At 44.7% G+C, this 20,697-nt stretch overlaps 1 protein-coding gene across 1 annotated transcript in view; it reads left to right on the forward strand.

Annotated features, from left to right (window-relative positions):
- SHISA6 (shisa family member 6) overlaps positions 1–20,697 on the forward strand; it is a 320,988-nt gene that overhangs the window by 219,934 nt on the left and 80,357 nt on the right. The gene's annotated exons all lie outside the window — the stretch shown is intronic.

Consider the following 20,697-nt stretch of genomic DNA (forward strand, 5'->3'; position numbering starts at 1 on the left):
TTTTTAAAGTTTGCACCATGCAACTATTCTATTTTCCAAGGCATATCTGTAGTCAGGCTGTTGCAAACCAAGTGCAGATGGACATTTACGTTCTCAATATCCACCTTCTTCACATTATTTTTGTGAAGATAAAAATAAAATACATAAGGCAATAAAAATAAATAAAAAACATAAGACAATGACGTACTATGGTGTAGTTGATTGAAAGAGATCCTGGGCTTATTTGACTCTTAATAAGGACATTTTTGACAGCAGCCCAATTGCTGGGACTGGGACTGGGCTGCATTGTGTGTGAACTGCGCACCACTTAAGGAGCAGGGATTATTACACTCATACTTTAATCAGTTCAAGGCTGCAGTTATGTTCCTTTAAAAATGGGTCGTGTCCAGTTGCCAAGTCATTAACTCAGCATGTCTCGCTCCAGTGGCCTAAAGGTCTCTCTGGATTATGGTTTTTAGTGAAATAAATGCATAGTGAATGATTACACATTTGTTAAGGGGGATCTGAAATGGGAAAATCCAGTGCTCAAAACTATAGTATTTTGTCATTGGGAAAATGAAACTATTCTCCCATCTAGCATGTCTGTTGGAACTGTGCAAGCTGTGTGGGACATTGTTATGCAGGTGTCACAAATACCTATTGAACTGTGCCAGTGACATGACTGAAAGTGAACGACAAAACTCCATTTCATATCCATTCTATTCTTTGATATTTTAAAACTGTTCTTTTTTTAGTAATGCAGTACCTGATCATAATGTAGTCTCGCACTGGTGGTCCTGTTGGTGGTGAGAGTGCTCCACTAACTCTTAGCCCCCCTCCCAAAAGTATTCACCAACAAGGCTGCTGCTCCTTGATAGTGATAGACCTCTACATTAAACATTTGCTATTCTTTTAAAGGCTGTAATCTCTCACTGTCTGGTGCGACAGGGCTCACCTTCCTTGATTTGCAAACAGGCATCAAAAACAAGCCTGGCTATCTCCTGCATCATAGCTAACTCACTGCTACCAACCTGGCAACAAGAACATAAGCCCTGCTTCCAGTATCTCACAGTGGTCCACCGGATGCCTCAGGGAGCACACAAAACAACAAGACAAGGATGAAAATATCATAAATGAATAACAGCCCAGTCCTAAAGCCAGCAGCTGTACTGGGTGCAGTGGCACCAAAATGGCTACTACTGCATCCAGCAGCATCTCTGAGGCTGCCAGAGGTCTCCTTGGGGAAGGGGGAAGTCCCCTTCCCCTGGGAAAAGCCCCAAGCCCTGCAATGGGACTTCTCAAGTCTGTCTCAGTTATTTTGCCAGTGCAGAGTTGAGAGACTCTGTATCGGGCCTTTTAGCCCAGCATGTAGTTCAGGATCCAGTGGAGCAGAGCTCCGCCCATCCCACCCTCTCCTGCCCCAGTTCCCCCCACCCCCCCTCCCAGGCCTTCACCATTACCTAGAGCTCTTACCAAGCTCTGGGCGACGTCTGACTGGCACTGGGCGTAGTGCTAATTGGCACTGGGCCAGCACCAATTATATACAGGGTGTCATGGACATGCCTTACAGCACGTTTGTCACACCCAGCGCCAGTTCTGGAGCTCAAAGCTGGCACTGTGCATCTTTAGGATTGGGCCCTAAATCACCCAGAGATTTATCAATAGATCCTAATGTACCTTCTGCCTACCCCTGCTCTAGATGGGTACAGACTGAAGCTGGAAGAAGTGACACAAGAATAAGAGAAACTCCAGAATTTCTGTCCCACTCTGGGAGCATCTCAGACTTCATAAGAACATAAGAACAGCCCCACTGGATCAGGCCATAGGCCCATCTAGTCCAGCTTCCTGTATCTCACAGCGGCCCACCAAATGCCCCAGGGAGCACACCAGATAACAAGAGACCTCATTCTGGTGCCCTCCCTTGCATCTGGCATTCTGACATAACCCATTTCTAAAATCAGGAGGTTGCGCATACACATCATGGCTTGTACCCCATAATGGATTTTTCCTCCAGAAACTTGTCCAATCCCCTTTTAAAGGTGTCTAGGCTAGACACCAGCACCACATCCTGTGGCAAGGAGTTCCACAGACCGACCACACTCTGAGTAAAGAAATATTTTCTTTTGTCTGTCCTAACCCGCCCAACACTCAATTTGAGTGGATGTCCCCTGGTTCTGTTATTATGTGAGAGTGTAAAGAGCATCTCCCTATCCACTCTGTCCATCCCCTGCATAATTTTGTATGTCTCAATCATGTCCCCCCTCAGGCGCCTCTTTTCTAGGCTGAAGAGGACCAAATGCCGTAGCCTTTCCTCATAAGGAAGGTGCCCCAGCCCCGTAATCATCTTAGTCGCTCTCTTTTGCACCTTTTCCATTTCCACTATGTCTTTTTTGAGATGCGGCGACCAGAACTGGACACAATACTCCAGGTGTGGCCTTACCATAGATTTGTACAACGGCATTATAATACTAGCCGTTTTGTTCTCAATACCCTTCCTAATGATCCCAAGCATAGAATTGGCCTTCTTCACTGCCGCCGCACATTGGGTCGACACTTTCATCGACCTGTCCACCACCACCCCAAGATCTCTCTCCTGATCTGTCACAGACAGCTCAGAACCCATCAGCCTATATCTAAAGTTTTGATTTTTTGCCCCAATGTGCATGACTTTACACTTACTGACATTGAAGCGCATCTGCCATTTTGCTGCCCATTCTGCCAGTCTGGAGAGATCCTTCTGGAGCTCCTCACAATCACTTCTGGTCTTTACCACTCGGAAAAGTTTGGTGTCGTCTGCAAACTTAGCCACTTCACTGCTCAACCCTGTCTCCAGGTCATTTATGAAGAGGTTGAAAAGCACCAGTCCCAGGACTGATCCTTGGGGCACACCGCTTTTCACCTCTCTCCATTGTGAAAATTGCCCATTGACACCCACTCTCTGCTTCCTGGCCTCCAACCAGTTCTCAATCCATGAGAGGACCTGTCCTCTAATTCCCTGACTGTGGAGTTTTTTCAGTAGCCTTTGGTGAGGGACCGTGTCAAACGCCTTCTGAAAGTCCAGATATATAATGTCCACGGGTTTTCCCACATCCACATGCCTGTTGACCTTTTCAAAGAATTCTAAAAGGTTCGTGAGGCAAGACTTACCCTTACAGAAGCCATGCTGACTCTCCCTCAGCAAGGCCTGTTCATCTATGTGTTTTGAGATCCTACCTTTGATGAGGCATTCCACCATCTTACCCGATATGGATGTTAGGCTGACCGGCCTATAGTTTCCCGGGTCCCCCCTCTTTCCCTTTTTAAAAATAGACTTCAGAGTGCAACTAGCCTTCCTAGTACCAGCCCTTTTTTTGGCTCTCACTAAGCAAGGCCATTTCTGCTTCCAGCCATATTGTGTACAGTTAAGGCGAAATCCTATCCAGTTTTCCAGTGCCGGTGTAGCTGTGCCAGTGGGGCATGCACTGCATCCTGTGGTGGGGAGGCAGTCACAGAGTCCTCCTTAAGGTATGGGAACATTTGTTCCCTTACCTTAGGGCTGCATTGCCACTGCACCGGTGCTGGAAAATTGGATCGGATTGGGCCCTTAGGAAAAATTTACTAGGGAAAACTAGGGAAAAGATAAATCAGTGGCTGGACCAGCTGTCCTGTGTATCTGACTGACTCTTCAGAGGTACATGCATTTTAAGATAACACAGTGTACAACTAAATGCCGTGGTGAGTCAGTCCCACACCAGTGACATTTCTGGGATTATTCCATTCTAATTTGACATCTGCAGTAAGGCCTAGGTTGAGCGTGCTCAGATTCTTACTATCGTCATCTCACACAAAGTCTGGCAACAGCTCTGATCGCATGTAGCCAGAGAAGTAAATGTTACCTTCTGCCTCCCTTTCCTGCTCAGTAAACGACAGTCACGCAGAGCCGAGCCACCAAGGCAATAAAATTGTTCACCACCGAGAGCCTCATCCTGGAGTGGCTCCAGTTTAGCCAACAACAATCTGGCTGTCAGCATCCCTTTCTTTAGATGACTCATCTCGCCATTCCCCTCCCACTTCTGCTAAAAGATACACTAGACAACTGTTAGTGCAACTGCCTGAAATTCAGTCATTCTCCAGTTCAGGCTTTTCAACACATCCACTGGGAAAAGGAACAAAGTGGGCAATTGGGTCTATCAATCGATCCGTCAGGTGTGTTTTCCCTTTCTTACTCCACATCTCATTTTCCTTCAAAGACCCCACCCTTGGGCTCCAGGCCAGCCCCTGAACCCTCAGTACCAGTGGCAGTGGTAGCATGCAGTGCACCATCAGGGGTATGTAGGGAGTACCACAGGGGGCTTAGTACCACAGGGGCTTTGCCCTTTGGCACCCAGCAATTTGGAGCCAGCATATTGCAACAATCACTGATATTTGTCGATACTCATGTCCTTTTGAACTATTTACTGTGTCATGGAACTTAATTGTGGGACGACAGAAATGGAATCTTTCTGCCCTCACCGTAACTAAAAGACTTACGTTGAAATGTTGGAAGGGTAAGTACTCTCCTACTATTAGACAATGGATTGAAGACCTTTTGACTTCATCCACTTTTGAGCGAATGGCTTATAGGTGACAACTGCTCAGATATACTTGAGGATATTTGGAAGCCTTTCCTAGACCTAGACCTGTAGTGAGTGAAGCATGCCATAGTATAGATTGCTCCCACATCTTTCTAATATATTTTTCTTTTCTTTTTCCCCCTCTTGTATTTGTATTTTGTTCTGTTTGTATTCTTTTTTAATGTATTTTTTCTCTCACTAAAAACATTTAAAAAGCAAAACTTGAAGTCAGTACTGCCTTTCCATCTCAGTTCAATGTTCCAGAGTCCTTTCTAGAAATTCCCCACAGACCAATTTAATGGCCTCAGCAAAGCCCCCTTCTCTGGTCTGAACCCTACTGACTTACTCATGCCCTTAAGGAAAAGCTAAGCACACTTTGCTGGAGCTAAGAGCTAGCCATACTCTTTGCAAAGGCTGAAAGGACTCAAAAATGCATCCCACCTGAGTGATGTAAGTGCAGTAGGCCAAACAACTTTTATCCCTAAAAGGCTAGTTGATGGCCCCATCCTATCCAGTAGTAGCACTGGTGGAATACATGTTCCATTGGTGCAGGCTGCTGCAAAGCAGCCGTAAAGTGCTTTGCAACAGTGCAAACTATTGGAGCACCAGCAGGCATCACAGGGCTCTCCGGTCCAGTTAATGCCAATGAGGAGGTGGGACAAAGCAGGGGGAGGGTGGAGAGGGTATGGAATGGGGTGGAGGGGTGGCAGAACAGGGAGGAGAAGGGTTAGAGGATCAGGCTCAGGAGGGGGGCAGGATTAGCAGGAGCACAACACACCGAATCCCGAGGCCCTTCCCAGGCCTGGAGCAACACAGACTTGTACCAGCGATTGAGCTGGCACAGGTCCAAGTTGCCCCATAGCAGTTGCTTACCCTGAGACAAGCTTTTGCTTGCCCTGAGACCCTTACCCCAAGGAGACCGCCAGCAGCCAAAAATCCCCCTTGGGATGCAGCAGAAGCCGCACAATCATCATGCATGGATTTATCTAGGATAACCTCCTGGCTACTTGCCTATATTGCTTATTTCTGTATTGTTTATTTATAACATTTATAAATCGTGCTCTCTTTGAAGGCACCCAAAGCTGTTTGCAAACCTTATCCACTTCTTCAAGAGTAGCAGATGCCAACATACACACACATATACACATGCTACACTCATACTGCCTTAAAGATGTCAGTCAGCTCAACGCAAATCTCATTTGCAGAAACATAAAATCTGGACAGCAAATGCAGATCTGGATTACATTCTGACACCTTTGCACATGTATACATTTTTCAATCTGTGTGGGGATCTCAGTCTGCTCTACACAACACCTGCAAAGCAGCAGAACATTCTTCACCATGTGCCATGTCTGTGGAAGAGGAACCACGTGAGAGAATGAAGTCAAAATGTTGTTTGGGTTGGAGATGATATCTCCATGCTTGATAAGTCCAGAATAGCAAAGACTGTGGTAACCCAAGAGGACCAGCTTGCTATTTACAGGAGGGGAGATCCACAGAAGCAGAAATGAGGCCTACTTGTGCAAAACGTATGATACAAAAGGGGCATTTGGGGCTTAGAGCACTGTGAAATATACTGCTCTCTTGAATGGAAATTTTGGCACAAACAAGCCATTTTTATGGATGGCTTAGACCATGTATTTCCCCCTTAAGTGGAGGGGCAACCCAGTGGTGATGGCAGGAGTGTGGCAACGGCACTTCCAGTTTACACCACTGCCAACTAAGTTAAAAAAGGGGTTTTTGAACTTACCTGTCTACAGCAGCAGCTGGGGATGCCGCAAGGCTAGGTTCTGTTGCTGCTGTCACCACTGTGTTGCCATCCCCCTTAATGGGCCTTGCAAGTACTTAGTGGTTCCTTTACCTTAAAGGTTGGGAACCACTGACATAGATGGACCAAGGGTCTGACTAAAAATAAGGCAGCATCACATGTTCATATGAAATGGTGACATCATAGCTTTCTGGTGATGTCTGGGGCTCGGACAGCTGTGACAGATGAATGCCAGGCTTGGCAGCTCTACTTTAGGCCCAAGTTCATCACAGCTTCAACTGGCTGTCCTGCTTTTAGACTCGGGGCCCAGCTGTGGCTGGCTGTCGGCTGTAGCAATAGCAGTTGTGAAGAACAGCTGCTGTCACAACTGGAGGCAGCTTCTTACGACTAGAGGTTAGAAGTGGCAGAGGAATGTGGTGGTTGGTGTTGGCAGGCTGCAGAAGAATTGGGATAGCAGAGTTTGGAACAGATTCCCTGCTCAGATCAGTGCAGGTCCAGGGGGCAGTAATTATGTGTGGTTGTGTGCACGCTATTTGTACAGAGGAGTACTGTGTGTGTGTGTGTGTGTGTGTGTGTTCAGGTATCTGTTGTGGGTGATTATGCTCTTTGGCTGTGTGCTGAGATGAAACTGTATATGTGTGAGCAGGTGAGATTCTGTGTCACATATGTCATGTGCATGCGTGTCATAAGGGAAATTCTGTGTCTCTCTTCCTTGTGTATGTTGTGCGTGTGTAGGGCATTGTCTGTATGTTTCTAGTGTCTGAATGTGTGATTGTATGTGTACACCACTCTTGACCTAGATCTCTGGCTTGGGTTCATTTTCTCCACATGTTCTTTACCATTTACTACTATATGATTGTCGTGAAGTCTAGATTGTATTGTGCTCAGAGAATTTCCTCCCATTGATATAATCTGGGTTGAGGGGAGTGGCTTAGGTTTAAGAACTCTCTAGATGTAGTGACAGCCTTTGCCAAGTATCTGTAGGTTATTTATTCAGTTTTATCATCTATATTATGTATATCTATTGTAAGCCACTTTAAGTGCCCTTTTGGAAGAAAAGTGAGCTAGAAATCAAATGAATGAATGAATGAAAAGTCCTTTTTCTGACTTTATTTTTCCCCACTTTAAAATGGAATTGTTTTATACCATATTACCTATGTGTCATTTCACTACTATATACAGTATTGGATATGTGTGGGCCTAGGTTCATTCTCTTGAACTTTCTTTTCTATTCTGTTCTACTCTACATGTAGTTTGTTATTTTCTGCTTGCTGATTGTGGGACGTTGTAACCTGGATTGTCATCTATGGTGGCCAAATACCACATTCAGAAGATATAAGTTTATGGCTCTGTGTGTCTGTGCGTGCATGCATGCTTTTTTTATTTCAAGAGTTAGCAACCACCCAAATATTTCAGCCCCCTCCTTCCCGTCCTAGGGTCTCTATATTTTTTTAACTACTTCTTTATCTGTTTTACACTGTATCCATTTTAAGAAATGGGGAAAGGCTATGGCCAAAGAACACCCTCCTTCTTTTGCTTAGGATTACATGTTCTCTATTACTGTCTAGAGAGCCCAGCTGCTTGGCTTTGCTCTGCCTTGTCCAGTACACTGGAATGTGCTGACCTTTACTTCAACAAACATGCAGTGCCATCTATCCTCTTCAAAACGGGGAGGCGACTAAGTGGCATCACAATGTAAGATCCACTCTCAGAGACGCTTGAGGCAACAGGAAGGCAATCAAACAACTTTGGACATACTGCAAGTCTATACAGTTTTCTTACCCTCCAGAACAGGATGAGAGCCACAGCTGCTGCAGCTTCTGAAAGGAAGGCATGGCGATTCTTAGCAGCCCGTCCTTCAACCTGAATATAGAGCTCCATTCCCAGTCATTCCAATCTCGAGTCCTGACACACAAAATTCAGTATGTCTTTTCCTCCTGTCCTTCGCTACCCTTGCCTTGTGTCATGTGGCATTGGACCACAAAGTCTGGCAAGTTTGACTATAATCTCTTCCTCTAGGTTTTCCCAAAAAGTGAACTTGGGTCATACTGCCACTTCACTTTTTAAGCTGCCCCACTCCCTAAATTGTTTTATCATATTTACTGTATTCAGATTTGATTTAATTCAACAGACAAACAGACTGATTCAACCCTATCTCTCTGATCCTGGACTAGCACTCTAGGTATCTTACATCATGTTAAAACAATAACCAATAAGAGCATTACAAGTAAACACAAAAGTAAAACACAAATAAATAAAAACTATTAAATAATTAATTAGATTATCAACTCAACTAAGCACAGCCCAAAACACTAAGCAATATTTCACTCTAAAATACACGTTGAGCCTCATTATTCATGTGGGTTCCATTCCAAGCACTCGCGTGGATGGCAAAAAACACACTATAGCAAATCAATTTAAAAAACAAAGTTTATTTGCCACAGTGAATTAAAAACAACCTTGCTGGCCTTTGTGATGTAAGATAAGAGTCATTAAGAAGATAATTCATCAATCAGTCCTCCTCCAAGCGCTTCACTCAGTCCCTCCCTTCACCAATGCGAAGTGATCACCTTTCTTTCACGTGCTCAGGGGGAAGGGAGGGGTCGCCTGGAGAGAGAAGGATTGATGGATTGTCAGCCAGCTGCCCCCCCTCTCTCATTAAGGAGGCTATTGTTAAAGGACTGTTCAGTTTTTAAACTGACTTTAAAGGGATGCATTTTTCCCCTTCTCCAGGGATCAGCACATTCCTTCTCATTTGTAGGGGCCATTCATGTTGAGTCAAATCCGTGTATAAAAAATCTGTGTATAAATAGGCTGGACCTATATGAGCACCTTAGAAAGATGGCTTAGGAGGGGACAGTACAAGAGCAGATATGTGGTCCTCACTCCCTTAGGATGGAGTTGTTCCAGTGTCCCAGTACCCACTCTTTTCAAAACTAGTAGCATTATTAAGCTCTGAAACTCATGGAGTGTTCTTGAATTGCAGTATTACACAGTCTAGAAATCCATTCATTTCATCTAAGAAGTTATATTCTGCTTTACAATCCAACTGCATTCTCACAGCAGGCAACATGTTTAAACCCAGAAAAATATATTAGACATTATTTTAGTGGGAAAATAATATTAACTGAATCATAGTTGCATTATGTGAACAATAGGGGGAATAAACACCCAGCTAAACTCCATCACACTTGGAGGTTAAATGATTTGCTTAACAAGCATAGGGTGCAATCCTAACTGTGCCTTGGGCCGGTGCAAGTCCCTTGTGCCATGGCGCCTGGGAGGGTCGCAAACATGCCATTAAGCACATTTGTGCCTCCATGGAAGTAAGCCTTGCCAGTGCACAGAGGTGCACCAGCCTACAGAGGCCAAATCCAGCTTCTGTAGCAGCAGGAGAAGATAGATCCATGCTGGCCAAGCTAGGCCAGTGCGGCCATCTGGAGGGGCGGATGAAGGATAGGGAGGAGGCGTTTTGGGGCAGGGGCAGGGCGGGTAGCAGACGGGCTGGCCCATGGGCAGGCAGGGAGTGGGAGGTGGGGCCAGGACCTGACAGTTATGCCGGATCCTAACCCCCATTCCCGGGCTGTGCGGAGAAACTCCTGGCTGCTCCATTGTGCACCACCTGGTCAAATGATGCAGATCCAAGTAGACCCATTGGGGCTGCTGCGGCTCTCCCTGCAACCTACCCAGCCCTAAAGTCAGGGAAAAACTACCAGAGTGAGCCAAGAAGGGGACAGCAGCAGGCACAGGTCCAATGAGTGGCCACTACCAAGCCGAACCCCTCCCCCCCACCTGGCAATCTCCAAGAATATGTAGTGACAGCCAGAACCACCAACTATGGGGGTTGTTCCCATGCCATAGGATTGGTATAGGCTGCCCATAGCTCATCTAAACATATCAGACTCTCACATCTGGCAAATCTTAAAGAGGGTTGCCACTGACACTTCCAAAATGTGAAATTCAGAATGAACATCAGAATTCCTGTCACGGTCAAGATGAAACATCTGCACCTTTTCAAGGAAAATCAAATTAGTTGCGGTATGACAAATGAAATTTCTCAATATGGTTCTGTAGAGCTGTAAAAGCAGTAATGAATTCCACCACATGGGGCCACAGCAAAAGCATCTCTGCTGTACAGGGGTCAGAAAGATGTAATCTTATGCTGGACAAATAACCCCTCTATTGCTGAGGAAACCTGGGAACTAATTCCTCTGCATTGCTTAGCAACATTGATACGAGACAGGAAGTACTTGACAAGGAACATTTCCAAGAAGGCTCTGCAAATGGCATTCGCTGCTGAGTAACCCCAGACCTCACTAGGCTGCCACCTTCTAGGTTAAAGACTCACAAGAGCTCAGAAATTTCCACACATCTTCTGTCAATTTTGCCAGGTTGCTTATGTGAGATCTCCTGCTATGAGGCAAGTTTTGCCGGTGCTCCTCTTGAGATGCTGCTCCTTTCTCCCAACCTTTATTTTCCACTTTGCAGTTCTAGATGTCTCCGTGAAACCAACTGAGGTGCCTTTTAAAGATCCTGCCTCCTCTTATTCTTTTCTATTTGACATCCTTCTCTATTTCCAAAGGATGCTGCTCCAGGTCACTTTCTGCAGATTTTCCTTTCGCCATCACCATTCAGCACCATTCCAAGCTCTGTGCAGACTGCAGGCTTTATCAGTGAGAATCTCATTTCTTTCTTTCTTCAAAACATCATAAACTGCACAGCTTTGGGCCAAGCTCAGGTTGGTGTTTTGTGCAGGACCTCTTTCTACACTCCTTTCTAGGCAAGGTATCCTGACAACTGAGGCACTGCCTTCTGTAATGCATGTCACCCTGGGCATTTATTTTAAAACAGCTTATAAATAATGTGGCCTATTGATTTTGCCAAACAACGTTTTCAGCATTAAACACTATCCTGTGCTCAAGGTGATATTACTCATCTGTGCCTTCTTCTTCCAGCCAAAGGAGGAAAAACAAAAAAAGACCTGATATAGGAGTTTTTTCATCAGATCATCCAATGTTGTTTTTACAGTTGCTTTCAATAGGACAGTTTTACTGGGGGCTGGAATGTTTAACCACTACCATCCCCACCCTGTTCCATTTTCCTGATATAAATTGTCCCTGCAAAGCAGCTGTTAACCTTGCTGGCAGCAAGGTTAATAGCATTTGGGGAGGCAGTGCTAGAAAAAAGTGTTAAAAGAACCTTCCCTCATCAGGTGATCTGATGATCATGGATCTCTAGTTTGGTCCTTAAAGGACTAATAGCCCAATCTTATGCATTTCTACTAAGAAGTAAATCCCATTATGTTCAATGGAGCTTATTCCCACAGAAGTGTGTGTAGAATAGGAGTCTTAAGTATGCAACATTATTATCATGCCTTTACTCAGAACATGGTTCACTTTGCTTTTGGGGAATCCACTTTGCAGCTGTCAGGTTGCAGTTTCCTATTGGAAAAGACTAATTAATGCACAAAAATAGGAAAATAAGAAAAAGGATGGTCCGAAATGGCCAGTTGTAGCCTGATTAAAGGTCAGTACCCATTCTCAAATGGAAGGAATATATGAAACCTTTTTGAATTAAATTGACCTGCCTGATCTATTTATTGCATCACTTTACAGGGCCTGATTCAACATCTTCCCTTGTTGCTGGAATCTAGCACACAAATCCTAGTTAGTTGCCGTAGGTTCTGGTCTCCAAAATTCCCTGGGAGCCTTTGAAGTTCACAGCAGAATCTTTTAACTTCAGTTGTTCTGATCAAATATGTTTTCCTCTCTAGCTCCCTATGCCAAAAGAACTTGTTTTGCAGTAACAGTAAAATCAAACATTTTCTTTTAACAATACTTAATGTCGTATTAACAATTCCCCTGCTTCTATATACTTTTACAAAATTTCATTTTTAATATTTATAGTTAGTAAATGTATCAACATTGGAAATATACAACAATAAACCAATACACCTTCCTTAGTCATGTTCCTAATAGCAGAGAATATTGATTACCCATCCCACAGGCTGGCCTGTGCATGAATCTCACTGAAGAGATTGCCTGAGGTGGTGAATTGGCTGGGGTCACCCACTGTGCATCCCACACCTGATGGCTCCTTGTGCTGAGCTATGCCTACCTTCACCTAGCATGCCCCCTTACCTGACAACTAATTAATGGCACACAGCAGCTCCCCCACCATCACCACTGCCTCTGATCCTCATCATTCATTTTACTCAAAGTCCCTTGATTTTAAAAATAGGGGAATGGAAGTGTGGAAGAAAGAAGGGGAGGGTGATGCCTGTCGCTCAAGTGATGTGGTAATTGGCAATTTCACCATATCTGTAGTACTCTAGCGATTTTGCAGTGATGTTGTTGAAGCTAAACCTAGGTAAAGCTAATCAGTAGTTCACCTATCAGAAAATACAATTATTCATAGTTAACATGTGATCTCAGCACTAACCTGAGGCATGGTTCAGCACTTCAGACATTTCAAGTAAATATGGAAAGACATTTCAGCCCTCCTAAAAAATGTTGAAAGGGACAGAGTTTTGCTTCCTGTGAAATTTTGTCAAAATTTAGAAGCTGCCAAGAGGCAGCTTGGAAAGCTTTCATGGTAGTCTTGTATATCCTATCACCAGGCTTATTAGCGAATAGGAGCGAGGAAAGGTCTCTGCTACCTCCTTCACCTCTGATGTACAGACAAGTAAGCTTGCAGGAGAGTATGGTACCATTCCCTTGCTGAGTGCACTAGGAAGGCCCTGGGCAGCAGAACATCTGGACCAGACGGTGAATGCTGTGAGTTTGATTGCTGGCAGTAACCAACAGTCTGTGATGAAGGTGACCTGCACACTTGTCCCATTAAATATTTCAGGTCCTAAGGGTGTTTTCATCATACAAAGGAATTAAAATTGGCTCTTGCTACTTGACAGCTTCAGATGCTTCCAAAAAAAAAGTTAAATTATGACAATTGAATTAACTCTTTCTTCTTACAATAGGCTTCCTTGGCATCCTGAAAAGGAAGTACTTGATCTTGTGAGCACTTGAAATAATTTTTCACAGTACAGTAAGTCAATATGAGTTCATAAACAAATAATGGTGTTCATTTGTATAGCAAGAGCTGTGAATGTGAGAGCACTAAGGGCCAAATTCTATCCAATTTTCCAGTGCTGCTGCAGCTGCCCAATGGGGCATGCACTGCATCCTTTGGTAGGGAGGCAGTCACAGAAGTCTCCTCAAGGTACGGGAACATTTGTTCCCTTACTTCGGAGCTGCATTGTGGCTGCACCAGTGCCCAAAAGTTTGATAAGATTGGGCCCTTATTTTTGAATTTATTTATTATTAAAGTATTTCTATAATACTTTTCTAAAAACCCATGGTGGTTTTAATCCCTGAATATCTCTAAAAACTATTAGTGTCTAAAAAAATTCATTCTACTACTACATATCTGTGAAGTGTCAGAGGAGTGCTAGGTGCTGTATAGAACATAGTCATCGTGACACAGAAACTGGCTTCCCTGCTGCCACCTGGTTTCCTTCTCACCCATGGGGTCAGTCATAATGCCAGCCCTGAGCAGCTCCTCTGCCTCTACCTTGCCTATCTACTTAAGACAAAACTGTCTTAAGTTAGGCAAGGTAAAGGCAGAGGAGCTGCTAAGGGCTGACATTATGACTGATCCCATGGGTGAAAAGGAAACCAGGTGACAGCAGGGAAGCCAGCCAGGTCACGTTACAGTGGCTTTCAGTGGGTTTTGAAGTGGCACCACTTAGCCAAAAACGCTTGATTTATTGGTAGAAATTTCTCACCTTATAGGTGAGAAATTGAGTACTTTCATGTTCATGAGGCTACAGAAGGCAACAGATGGGCAGGGAGCAAGGCCTGCCCCCACCATTTTTTGTCATGATGACTGCTCCTACTGCAGCTCCTTCTCTGCCTGTGCTTCATGGATTTTAGAAGAATGAATGGAGCAGAAGAGGAAAAGTGGAGGACAGCAGTAGGCTAGAGCACTCTTCTTTTTCAAATCCACGGAGGAGGAAGAGGAGAAACAACGGTGATAATGGTGGGGCTCTGTTTGGACAGGCAGCATTTTGCTCAGCAAGGCCTCATGCCCTACCTGGTAAGAGGGCAGAAGAAGCATCTGACACCCTGCCTGAGGTACTAGGAGGTTTTGGGCCAGCCCTGAGCAAATGAAGATTTATAAGAGTGAGAATATGAGGAGTTCAGCTTGCCTTTGCATACCAGCAAACCACACTAACTATTCATTGGAACCACGTAAAACAGTTTTAGAGGCAGTTCAGTCAGTTCTTGGCTCAGTGCTCTTTCATGGGTATCAAATATTTCAAATACAATGCTGTGATATCGTATTTGATGTAAACAACAACAACACTAGACAAATTTGACACCCCCGGATATTTCTCAAGTTTCTTTTCAGTAAGGTAGTGTTCATTGCAATGGACTAAGGGCCCAATCCTATTCACTGCATGCCAGCTCACTGCCGGCGCGCACTGTTGCAAACGTGCCATAAGGCACATTTGCGGCCCTCAGCACTGGTGGAGCACCAGAGGTCTGCCAGTCGGTGGTTGTGCAGACTGCCAGGCAGCGGAGAGGTAGGTGGAGGCATGGGAGGAGGTGTTCCAGGGCAGGTGGAGGTGGAGTAAGGTGGGGAGGAAGCATGCCGGGGGAGGGGAGCAGGGTGGGAGGGAGGTTGGACTGGTGGAGCTTTGCTCCACTAAATCCTGAGCCTCCATGTCGGGAAGCATGCTGGAGGCTCTTACTTCTATGCTGACGCTTGGGTCACCATAGAATTGAGTTGCCCCATTGCGGGGCTACTTGCCTTACCTGGAGGAAGGCAATAAAAGTCCCCTTCTCCCAAGCAGGCAGTGGCGGCTGCCTGAGGCACGCTGGATGCAGTGGCAGCCATTTTGGGTGCACTGCAGCCCTGCGCGCTGGGCAGCTCAGGATTGGGCTGTCCATTATTATCATTGTTATTATTATTAAAGTTATTTATACCTCAGTGCATTTGAGGTAGTTTGGATGTTAATGCTAGAATTAGAGTTCTGCCAGATATGGAGCATTTGTACATGAATTCAAATTTTAATCTCTCCCTGCTATTTAGAGCCAAGATTCACTGGATTTAGAGGGTAAGGAGTGCATTCTGACTCTGCCAGCCAGGTGGGACAAGGAAGATATAGAGACCAGAACAGAGATTTAAAATGTTGGGGTTTCTGCTGGGCATTTTGATTGTAGTCTAGCAATTTAGTATTTCTTTACTCAGCGTGTGGTTGGTCTGTGGAACTCCTTGCCACAGGATGTGGTGATGGCATCTGGCCTTGATGCCTTTAAAAGGGGATTAGACAAGTTTCTGGAGGAAAAATCCATTACGGGTTACAAGCCATGATGTGTATGTGCAACCTCCTGATTTTCGAAATGGGCTATGTCAGATGCAAGGGAGGGCACCAGGATGCAGGTCTCTTGTTATCTGGTGTGCTCCCTGGGGCATTTGGTGAGATACAGGAAGCTGGACTAGATGGACCTATGGCCTGATCCAGCGGGGCTGTTCTTATGCTCTTAATCAAAGTTTTTTTTTATCAGCATTAGGCCGAAATCCTAACCAACTTTCCAGCACTAGCATAGCAATGCCCATAGGATGTGTGCAGCATCCTGCAGTTGGGTGGCACTCACAGAGGCCTCCTCAAAATAAGGGAATGTTTGTTCTTTTACCTCTGAGCTGCATTGCCCTTATGTGGGTGATTGAAAGTGGGTTAAGATTGCATCCTCAAAGGCTCTTCTTACTTCAGTGCTACAGGATTGCTGGGGCTTAGAACATTGCCTGCTACTTTCATTATTATTTCCTTAAATTATTTCATAGATTTCTGTTAGGTTTTTTAACAAAATATCAGAGCAGTGAACTGTAAAAATTAATTTAAAAACACATCACAAGCTATTATAAAAGGAGAAAACACAGTGCAGTCCTAGGCATGTTTACTCTGAAGCAACTTCTGATGTGCATTTGGGGGTCTTGCTCCCTAGTGACTGTGCTTAGGATTGCAGCCCTAATCATTGTAGGAATGCCCTTTGAAATTTAAAAAAAAGAAAGAAAGAAACTTGGCTTTCTCAGCTTGTTCTCCACAAAATCCCCACTTAATTGTTCATAATGATCCTACACAAACCTTCACAGGTGCATAGACTTTGCAGGTCTCGGTAATGATGGAAGAAAACAACCAGCACCAATGGGAATATTGAAAAGTCCTTTGCAAAGTCATGTACCATCAATGAGAAGGAAACATTTCCCCAGTGGCTCCAAGACTCCAACATGGTCTCCGTTGTTCCATTGGCAGTGGGGAATGTATCACAGCCCAATCCTTTGCATGTCTACTCAGAAGTAAGTCCCATTAGAGTCAATGGCACCTACTCCCATGAAAGTGTGGATAGGACTGGGCTGTTAAATCATTAGGATACAGTACAGCATTTCCTCCAGATCTACTTGGGAAAAATGGGATTTGGGGTTCTGCTGGCACAGTAATGAGATCATTGTTATGCCAATATGATAATATGCCTTACCCCTGCTAAAAGAGGCACTTTTTCAAGTGGGTGCTCCTCTTCTATTTAATGGGGGAAAGTAACTGGCCCTCTTCACCCCAGCAGTGCCTTTTCTAGTGGGTGTCTGCTGGTGTTCTTTTGCATCTTTTTAGACTGTGAGCCCGTTTGGGACAGGGAGCCATTAGTTGTTTGGTTTTCTCTGTAAACCGCTTTGTGAACTTTTAATTGAAAAGCAGTATATATATTTACTGTTAATAAAAAATAATAATAATTTGGGGCAGATATATACTGTGTATGAATGCGGGGCCACCATCCACAAAGGGCATTGAATGACTCTCCTTACATTTTCCCACTGTAGCAACCAAGAGCATACTGGGAAAGTTGCATGTTGAACTGATATTGTGGCAGAACAGACAGTAATGCCACCCAAATAAATACTTATGAATGTGCTACTGCCAGGGCCTGAACTGGCAAAGGCTATATAGTAGGTGTCTAGTTTAATAGTGATAGTTCTTGTTGCTTTACATGGTGACATGTTGGAGTAATCAACTGGGCCATAAGGATAACTTGCAATTCTTCTGCATAGGGGGCACTAACCTCCCTTTGAGAGAACACTACCCTTGGTTCTCTGCTAAACACAGCTTTGACTGCCAAAACATTGTTTTTAATTAAATAAATGGGGCTCTCTGCACAGCAGGTGCAAGTGAAAAAAACCTGCTCTTCTTAAAGCTCCCAAAAGAGCACTTCTTGCATCTTCCATCTCTGGTGAGAGCGGGGCATGTGATTGCTCCTAGAGCAGCACACAGGCATGTAGATAAGCCATCTGCCACTATAAAAGGGAGGAACAACAAGCAAGCACAACCAGCCAGTGGCTCCTAACTGAACTAGAATGTATTTTCTAGGGCTCTTTCTTGAAGTATCCTCATGGAATTCCCCTCTCCTCAAATTAGGTTCTCTCCATTTCTATTTCCAGCATTTTCTGTGTACTTGAACATCTTAAATGTGTGCCTATTCACTTGCTTATTATTTTGCATAGGTGTTGATTTCATGATGGGGAGTGTAGATGGGGGGGGGAGAAAATGAAACTCATAATACTCCTAAGGACCAAACTAGACATTATTTTAAATGGCATGTTTGAGGCTTGCTTGGGATTCTCAATGTTTCTTTCTTTATAAAAAGCAGCTGCCCTAAATCTGGATTGGGACAGCAGGTGGGGAAGGTGAACTTTTTGCTGTTGGAAAAGGGGGGAAGCAGAACAATTGATGGAAGGACCTCTTTTCCCATGGTAAAATCTACCACCCTGCTAGGCTGCTACTATTAATTAACATACACAGGAGCAGAGGCTGATTAAGTTTTCAAAAGAAATAACTGAGTACCCTACAGGTGTTCTCTTTGTGAGCATGCTGCTCATAATGATTGTCTGCCATTATGGAGGCAGAGCTTGGTCAGTTTGCATCCTTCCCCTCTGATGGCCTGGGAGAGAGGGGGCAGGAAGGAAATAGTATTAAGGCCCTCACCTCCTGCAAGGTTCATAGAGGTCAGGTAAAGGGTCTCAGGTGTCTGGATAGTACACTTTCCCCCTGTAAGCAACATTGCACCCAAAATTCCTACATTTCCCTCCCATGCCATTTTCCCACTAAGAAGCAGCCCAGCAAAACTCCTATTTGCCCCCAACACTATTTGCAAATTGCAGCTTCAGGGTGGATTTTCACTGTAAAAGGTTGCAGGAGGAAAGGGCTAAGCTCCTCCATCATGCTGTGGCCCCAGTCTAGGTCATGCTTGGGAGCATGGCCAAGGAACTCATCTCTGTACTGTTCTTTGGGCAGGCACAGTGTTGGCTTCTCTTTCCTGTTAGAATCATAGAGTTGGAAGGTACCTAATAGGTCATCTAGTCCAACCCCCTGCCTTAGGCAGGAAATCCTCTTAGAGCATCTTCAACGGGTGCTTGTCGAGCCTCTGCTTGAATATCTCTAGTGAGGGAGAGTCCACCACTTCTCTTGGCAATCTGTTCCACTGCTGAACTGCCCTGACCATCAGGAATTTTTCCTGTTGTCTAATCGAAATCTCTTCTCTTGCAGTTTGTACCCATTTGTTATAGTTCTACTTTCAGAGACAGCTGAGAATAAATTATTCTCTTCTTCCATATGACAGCCCTTTAGATATTTGAAGACAGCTATCATATCCCCTCTCAGTCTTCTCTTCTCCAGGCTGAACATGCCAAGTTCCCTCAACCTTTCCTCAGAGGGCTTGTCCTCCAGCCCCCTGATAATCCTCATCGCTCTCCTCTGAACCTACTCCAGCTTGGCTGCATCTTTTTTAAAGTGGAGTGCCCAGAACTGGACACAATATTCCAGGTGAGGTCTAACCAGTGCAGAGTAAAGCGGAACCACAGCTTCTCGTGACTTGGAAGCTACGGTTCTGTTAATGCAGGCTAAAATTGCATTCGTCTTCTTTGCAGCCGCTTCATACTGCTGACTCATGTTCATCCTGTGATCCACCGCAACTCCAAGATCCCGCTCACATGTAGTGCTGCCAAGCCATGTGTCTCGCATTTTATACCTGCATCTTTGGTTGTTTTTGCCTATGTGCAGAATTTTGCATTTATCCCAGTTATCCTCTCTTTGTTCTGTCTCTATCATTTTTAGGGTACAGTCAGCAGAAGCAACTGCAGCCCAAACATTCATGCTACCTGGGCTCAAGCCAACCTACTGTCCCCTGCAAGTCTGTCATATGTGAATATCAAGAACAAGTTTCCCTATTACAACTTCGGGGAAAGAGGGTTAAAAACTATCTCTATACAACTAGATTTGGGCACAGGAACATGGGTGTCTATTTAGGTCTCTAATAATTGTATTTGTAATATTTGTATTCCAGTATTCAAGATGTGAAGGGTGGGGAAGGTGGGTGGGTCAGAACAAAACCTGAGAGCTCAAAATAGTAGAAGCCCTGTGCTGCGATAAAAGCTTGCAACAGATTTCTGCTGCTGCCTGCCTGCCACCCACCTCCGTTTTTTTAATTGCTAATACACATTTAAATCTATTAAAAGCATGGCAAAAGCAGCAGGAGTTGGTCTAGCAGGAGCACAAGGAAACTGGCAGCTCTGAAGCTCCAAATTTTGGGGAACAGAGATGGATATCAAGGCTGATTCCCAAGTTTGATGGGGCTCTTGATAAACTACTGTCTGTGAGGTCGCTCTTGGGTGGCCACCCTAAGGTTCACAATGGGGCTTGCTATCTGTGGTGGTGATAGGGTGTGTGTGTGTGTCCTTCCAATACTGACAGGGCTTAAAGGAGTGCAGAAAAGCTGTGCTCTGTTGCTCTCTCTTCTTAACACCCCACATACAAATGGAAGATTTACCTGGGAGGCCCCTGTGTCATCACAGGGACTTTGCAGGAGCCACTTTCATTTGCTGGTGGAATATGAAAGAGCACACAATGACAGAATTGTGTCACTGCTGCATGAAGAGCACAATGAAGGACTCAAGGATCAGCAGTGGGCCCTTCTGAAATCTCTGTGCAGCTGCCCACTGATGCCAACCCTGATGCTAGGCCTATATATATGCAAATCACCCAAAAGCTGAACTGGCCTGATGTGGGCTGTTGAGGATCTGTGAATTATTGGAGATGTCCATTTTCAAACAGGGGCTGTTTTAGGGCATGGTCCATAATTTTTCCCTTTTGTACCACATCACTGTTCCCTCAGCATGACCACTACCACAAGCAACAGCTGAGCAAACCCAAGGACTTGTGGGCACCAGAGATTACAACCATGAAACTAGATCTCTGCAGTAATTACTGGTTAGACCAGTTGCCAACTGCCCCCTGCCACAAAATAGGGCATT

This window comes from Tiliqua scincoides, chromosome 2 (assembly GCF_035046505.1).
Source record: "Tiliqua scincoides isolate rTilSci1 chromosome 2, rTilSci1.hap2, whole genome shotgun sequence".
Classification (NCBI taxonomy): domain Eukaryota; kingdom Metazoa; phylum Chordata; class Lepidosauria; order Squamata; family Scincidae; genus Tiliqua; species Tiliqua scincoides.